Consider the following 7568-nt stretch of genomic DNA (forward strand, 5'->3'; position numbering starts at 1 on the left):
ATGAGTGATTATTGGCAAGCTTTGAGGGGTTCTCTATGAAATTATGAATCCCACAATCCATTTTATAAAACAAATATACCAAAGAAGAGTTGACTGAATTTCATGGTGAAGCGAGTAAATTAATTCATTTTAAAAATAACAAACAAAGACTTGGACAAAGTCTTCATCGCTAACTGCAAATCGACAAACTCTTCTTCATTTTTTCCTCGTGCACTTGCAGCCACATATAAAAATTAAGGCGTCTCTTCATTCACAGCACAGTTCATCATTATAAATTGTTACTTCCTATTGCCACTTCATGATCCAAGTTCGTCTAAATCCTTAAAATTGTTTGAGTTGCCTCATCAGTAGAATGGAGTGTAGGACATTCAAGAATACTCTTATTTCTACATATAATCTTCCAGATGTTAGAAATTTATTTCAAATAAAAGTTTATGCAGAGGCAAGGTCGGCCCTGGGGTAAGGCTAACAAGGCCTAGGGCCTCAAATCATATAGGGGCCTCAAAAATGAAAAACAATTCACTTAAGAAGTCCAATTAAATTTAAAAGATAGATATAAAAATTAATTTAACTACAGTATTTTTTGTTGATTCTAACTTAGTACAATCTTATTCAAATTAATATTTCTCAAGTTTAATAAACATGATTAATTTGAGCTACCAAACGAGTTCAATGTCATTAGGGTAATCTGATTTAATTTAAAACTAATATTATATATCAAATAGTTATTTTAATGAGTTATAACTTGAATTTGCTTTATCCAAATTAACATTTTCTTGAGTCCATAATGTGTCATTTATCATGAGTTTCGGAATGAGTTCAATGTTGATAGGATAATTTTGATACTCCAATAAATACACATTTGGTACAAATACATTATTGACCTCAAAACTTATTTTCACTTTAATCCCTCAAAATCTCGAATTTATTAAAAGGTTTTTGAATCAAAATTATAAGAATCTAATTACGGTTTTAATCACTAAATAATCATAACTCATCACATTATCATCTAAAAATTATATATTTCTCACTATTTTGCAATCTCACTAAATTTTGTACTTTTTATAACTGAAAATCATTTTTCTCTTTACGAGTCATCCTTACAATATTCAAAGGATTTCAAATTATGGTTCTTAAAAACTAGTTCATGATTTTTAAATTGCACTTCATTCAAGTTTTTTTAATTAATAATTTTGAAGATAACTACTTACATGACTTTTTTTCCTACAAACGGGATAATTTCGCTAAATATTATGTTAACCTTGTCTCTAGGGTTGTCAGAATTTTTATTTTATTTCTTTTTACTTTTTGCAATTCTATCTTGTAGGTTGTACCCAATCTTCTTCTAAAATATAAATATATTATTTATTTAAACATTTAAAGTATTTTTACGTTTGTAAAAAATTTACTTTCAAAGGTCTCGTAATGATGAGTCGCCTAGGGCCTCAAAATTCTCAAGGCCAACCCTGTGCAGAGGTTTCAATCCAAGAACGATCCAAAACTACAAAGAAAACCCCAGCCGACGTCGAAGGTGATATAAATCCTAGATGGAATTTTCCCATCGAGTACGCCATCGGAGTGGCAGCAGTCCAACAAGGAGGGATAAACCTTGTCATCAAATTATACTGTAAAAGGACTCTTGGAGACAGATTTATCGGTGAAGTGAATTTACCATTGAAAAATCTTTTTGATAATGGATTAAGTGCTCAAAGTATGAGCTATGCTATCGCAGGAACCCCAAAAGGAAGATTGATTATTTCATACAGATTTGGTGAAAGGACTTTTGTTAAGAAACCTTCTGGTTGGAACAAGGCACTAGATTTTGGATTCTTGATACAAGCTGCAGGAGCAATTCTTTTAGGGGGAGAAGATGATACTCATGAGATTCGGGGTTTTACAGATTCTAAGGATGTTGTTGTTGAAGACGGTGATGTTTTCGACGATGTCCCAGATTCAGATGGAGGAGACCATTGTTGAGATAAATATTTATTTCTTAGAGATAGCTGTCTAGACCTTAATTTTCTTTAATGTTAATTCTCTCTCTTTTCATTAAGTCAACCGACTCGAATGTATCATATGATTTGGAGCCACGTTGTTGAACTAGAGAATTAGAAACAACAATGCTCAGAGCTTTGAATTCCAACCGGCCTACCAATTGTTACGGTCTCATTAATACTTATTTGAATTCAGTCTTCAATAAAAACAAAACTTTTAAATATAATTACATGGTGTTTTCCATAAGAATAGGTAAATTACCATGTGTTTTAAAAGAATTAATTAACAAAGTTGGAGAATTCTTTAAGACGCGTTGATTGGTGTACTAGACAAATTGGTTGGTGGACATAAAGTGTGTAAATTGAAGAAAGGTCTATCTTATAGTGACTCGACATGCTCAATGAGTTTGTTATAGCTCCATTTGGTTGAGTTTAAAATTAGATTTTAGTGAATTTTGATAAAAATTAATGAAATAAATAATTGAAAAGTTGTGTAGCATATAAAATGTGAGGTTAAAATTAGTTGTTTACTTTAACTTAAATTAAAATCAAGATTTTAATCTTTACCAAATAGAGGCATAGCCATATTATTGCTTTCGGAAAAAAAAATATATTCTGAGCATACTTAGCCCCTATTTGGTGGCTATTCATTTAAAAGGGGAAAAAAAAAGACAGAGAGAGAGTTTTGAATAGTATTTTAGGAGAATGTGTGATTAAAGAGTAGTAAATAATTTGGGTTTACATTCACAATATTTTATTATATAAATGTGTGATTGAAAATGATTATGCAGGAAAAAGGAGTTTGAAAAAAATAGAAATCAAACACGGGCATGGAAATGGAGGGAAAATGCATATAGAATACTTATATTAAATGATGTAATTTACAATGAAAATTATAGCGCTTGTTTAAGCCCTATTTTTGGGCCAAAATGTTATTATGAATAGTATTTCGTTGGAAACATATGGTTAAAAAATCAAGAATATTTTTAAATTTACATGTAAAATTATTTAGATCGTGCTATATGTATATAATGATCTACATGATGTGAAATATGATTGGATCATAAGTACAACTTGTACATAATGAATTACATAATAGATTACATACATATGAGGTGCTAAAAAGAAAGTGAAAAAGTTTTCTTTTTTAATTTGGTTGAAAAAGTTTTGACCTAATCATATCTCACAACATCATGTGTGTAAATCATTTTATATATATAGTACAATCGTCATGAGAAAGTGTGATTGAAAATGAGATTTTGAAAAATGAAGTCAAACATAGACATAATGCCAGGTCAACAATATTTGAATTTGATATGCTACTTTCTTGGCAAAAGTGTTACAAACTCGAGCTTGCATTAATTTCTAATTTCTTTTAAAAACGGGTTTCACAAGAATAATTGCAATTTTATGAGCACATCGAGTTAGGTTGGGAAAAGGTCGATTATACAAGATATAAGTAATTGTGAAAATTTTGATATGTCTGATAGCAAGAAAGCCTGTTATATATTTAGCCCCTGTTTGGCCTTCATTAAAACTCATCAATTTAATTTAAATTTCTCTCTCTCCTATTTTCAACCACACAATTTTCAATAAAATAATATTACAAGCAAATCGAAAACTTATCATTCTTTTATAACCATTTATTTTTCAAAAAAGAAATATTATTCCCCACATTATAAATCCAAATAATGGGGCCAAACGGGGGCTTACATATCGAGTCTCATTAACAGGTACATGGAGAGTCCAATAGAAATTTATGCTGGAGAATTAGATTGGAATATGTGATAGAAAATGAGTTTCTAAAAAAATTAACAAATTCATGATATAGTTTTATGTTGAGTTAAGGCCCATCTCATTGCCATCAAATAAGTAATGTTATGCCTATAAATTATCACTTTATATTGGGCCATCTTATTGGACCAGAGCGAGGCCCATTAGAATTGGACATCAAAGGCCTGAGTGGCAGCCAAGTAAAAGCCCCAAAGCCGAGGCTCTAAAACGGCCATCCGAAGTGTCTGTCGAGGTGTCTATTATTATGCTTATATAATCACCTCCTTATTGGGCTTGGAATTAGGCCCATATTATGCAACCCGGTTGGTTCATTTTACTACCATTTCTCTATTTATATGAATTCAATTCACACAATCAGGGTATGTCTTAACTCTCTAGCAAAATCCTCCATTTCCATATTATTGCACTCTATATATACATATATATCTCCGTCCCGCCGTCGACTTGATCGTTGGAGTGTAAACGGTCACCGGGCCTTTTTTTCAATCGACAGCTTTTGCCTCTTAATGGGGTGCGCAGGTTTGGAGGGGATGAGGTCGGGCATCTATTGATGCCATTTCAGAGCGTAAATAGATTGGCACCGTCTGTAGGAATTGATATGTTAACCATCTTTTTACCACGTACAAAAAGGTCACTAGAGATTGAAAAATTTTTGACAGTTCTCTACTCAAAGATAGCTAAGGCAACGACCGAACAATGAAGGTGTATAGAGAAATATTTTCTGGCATGCTGAAGGATTTTTGGGGCCAATTTATTCTACCAAAAATAACGGAAACAACCAACAATGATTAAGCAAAATCAATCAAGAATGAAGAAGAAATGACCACTGGAAAAAGGGTTGAAAAACCCACCATGAAAATGGTTTATTTTCGGCCAAAAATATAGCTACTGAAATCTGAAAATTTCTACAAAAAATGACAACTATGGTTGAAAGAAGAAATCGACACCAAATGGAAGAAGTCGGCAACTAGAGAGGAGAAGAAAAAATGGGGATATATTCAACATATATTCAACTCTGCTTTCCTCCCTTGTTCAGCCATATTCACTCATTTTTGGAAAAAATCCAGACCCAAAAACATCAAATGAGAAATAAAAAGTGGCTACTGATGACCTCCAAAAATGGTGTCAATAGATGTCCGACCTAGTCCCCTCTAAACCTGCACATGAAATACCCCGTCAGAGGCAAAAGTGGCTGAACGAGAAAAAGGTCCGACGACCATTTGTACTCCAACGGTCAAGTCAACGGTTGGACGACGATCTAAGTATTGAGTGCAATATTCGGGAAAGGGGGAATATTGTTAAAGTGTTTTAACGTGTTGAGACATACTTGACAATGAGAATGAATTCTCATATTTATAGAGGTGGAGACGAGTCAAATGCTTTAATGGGCCTAAGTTCAAGCCTAGTATGAGGTGGTTGTATTAGCATAGCAATTGGTACCTCAGTAAGTGCTTCAACTGGGCTTCTTGGGACCTCCGCAGCACCTTTGAAGACACCTCGATTAGACCACTTCGAATGATCTTTAGACAGCTTTAGGTTGGGTTTAGGATGCACTTCGATCGAGCCTTGGAAGACCTCTTGGGACCTGGGTGGACTGCCTCGTCAGGCACTTCGGCCATCTTTGAAGGCACCTTGGTTAGCCCTTTAAAGTACCTCGACTAGCTCTTTGGAGGCGCCTCGGCTCGCCCTTTAAGGCACCTCGAATAACCCCCTTGAGAGCCTCAGCTTGGACTTTTACTTGGCTCCCTCTTGGGCCTATGTTGTCCAACTCTAATGGGCCTCGTCCGGGTCCGATAATAAAGCCCAATGTGAAGTGATTTATGGGTATAACAATAATCCCCAAGTCTGAGTTGTATAATTCATGTGCGGTCTTACTTTCTTTGTTCCTGCCTTTGTGACACATTCTATTCACTTTTCTTTTCAAGAATGGTCCTTTTCGGGGTCTAGCTCTTTCTATTGAAGTGCCCCGAAGGCTAATCCCATGCCGACGTCTTCTTGAGCTCATTTATTTATTTTTTGGTGTACCTCTATGGGCTGGCGTGTTTGACGTGCCTTTATGGGCTGATTTTCATAAAACTGCCTCTTGGGTCACTTTTTTTTTCAAAGGGCCCCTCTGGGCTCCTTTTTTCTTCACTAATATGTCTAGGGAAATGTCATATATTTTGTCGAAATTTCAGCAGCATCTCTTCTGTAATATGGAATAACCCAATTCTGTAACGCAATACAATATACCCACAGCACATATGCCAAATAAACAAGGGGTCCATCTACCCCTCCAAATACTCATAAATATGAGGTAAATAAAAACATTACATTTTTCCAAGATATAACATGCAAAGAGCCTATCACGCTTATCATAGCAAGTCATATGTTTGTGACGTGTACCAGCACTGGTGTCATGATATGCTAGTAAGTGATGCAACAATAATATTGTGTGTATACTAACAGTGATCACAATAGTCTCGCAAGTCCGGACATATATATTCACATAATAATGGGGACTTACAAACGAAATAATAAAAATTTGCACAAGCAATTATTGTAGACGTTGTTTGATGCCCTGAAGTAGGCTGAGTCTTTGGCTTTGAGATGTTGATGAAGGAGGTGAAGTTATGTGCTGAAGCAGTTGTAGCATTTTGCTAAATTTCCAAGGAAAGGAGCTGAGGTCTCCGTTTTTCGAAGCTCTTTGGCTCGTCACTTTTCCTGAAGCTCTTTGGCTTCTTATGTTTTCTGAAGCTATGGCTTCTCATACTCTCTAGAGCTCTTGGGCTCATCATATATCATATATATCCTTTGATTTTTGACCTCTTTGCAAGGAGTTTACTCTTTTGTGCAAAGGCATCTTTTATAGTGTTTGATCCATACATGAAAGGTTTTATAATGAGGTGGGTCTTCCCAAAGTAGTGGCACTTGAGGTCCTTGCATGGTAGATAGATCAACCCTGTAGGAGATAATATAAGTCATCTCTCTAAACAGAAACATGTTGTGGCTAAGCGGAGACGTAACGAGCTCTCTGAAGATAAGTACAGTCTTAGTGCAACATTTTGTATGTTGAAGCATCTCGCAAAACAAGTAATAAATATCGAGCTGGTGGCTAGGCTCGAACTATCAGAGTAATAAGTAGCCTCAGAATGACGAGGACTTAGAGTTCGGCTATGGATAGTGAAAAGCGAGGAAAAGACGTCTCGCGAAGCCAGGGAATATACATCTAGCGAAACGGGGAAAGGACTTCTCGCAAATTACTATCGATCTATCGGAGTCTTATAAGCTAGTCTCGAATAGACGAGGACTTAGAACTAGGCTCGATGATTGCAAGGCGGGATATAGACATCTCGCGAATTAGGTCAGGAATGACTCCTTTTACAAGGGCAAACACATCTGACAATTAGCCTCTTCATTTTTTCAAGGAACAAGTATTCTAATATATCGCATATTTCTTTATTCAAGGAACGAGGAATTCAAGGCACCACCTCTACCTCTATTCAAGGAACGAGGACTTCGGAGTATCACCTCTTCTGGATATAATCTCTCTGTTCGAGGGCTTCGGAACATAGCCTCTTCCTTTATTCAAGGAACGAGGACCCATAGAATGCTATTTCTTATAATAAGAAATTCACGAGCTAAGGCTTGCCTTGAGCAATTACGATGATGAATGGAGCCTTTGAACAAGCAAAATCCAAGCTAAGTATTTTATAGGACACGTTTGATGCGCATATTGGTGATTTTGTACTTCTGGTCCACGTTATATTATGTTGTGCATAAAATAATTGAATCATATTC

This window comes from Olea europaea, chromosome 7 (genome assembly GCF_002742605.1).
Source record: "Olea europaea var. sylvestris chromosome 7, O_europaea_v1, whole genome shotgun sequence".
NCBI classification, from domain to species: Eukaryota; Viridiplantae; Streptophyta; class Magnoliopsida; order Lamiales; family Oleaceae; genus Olea; species Olea europaea.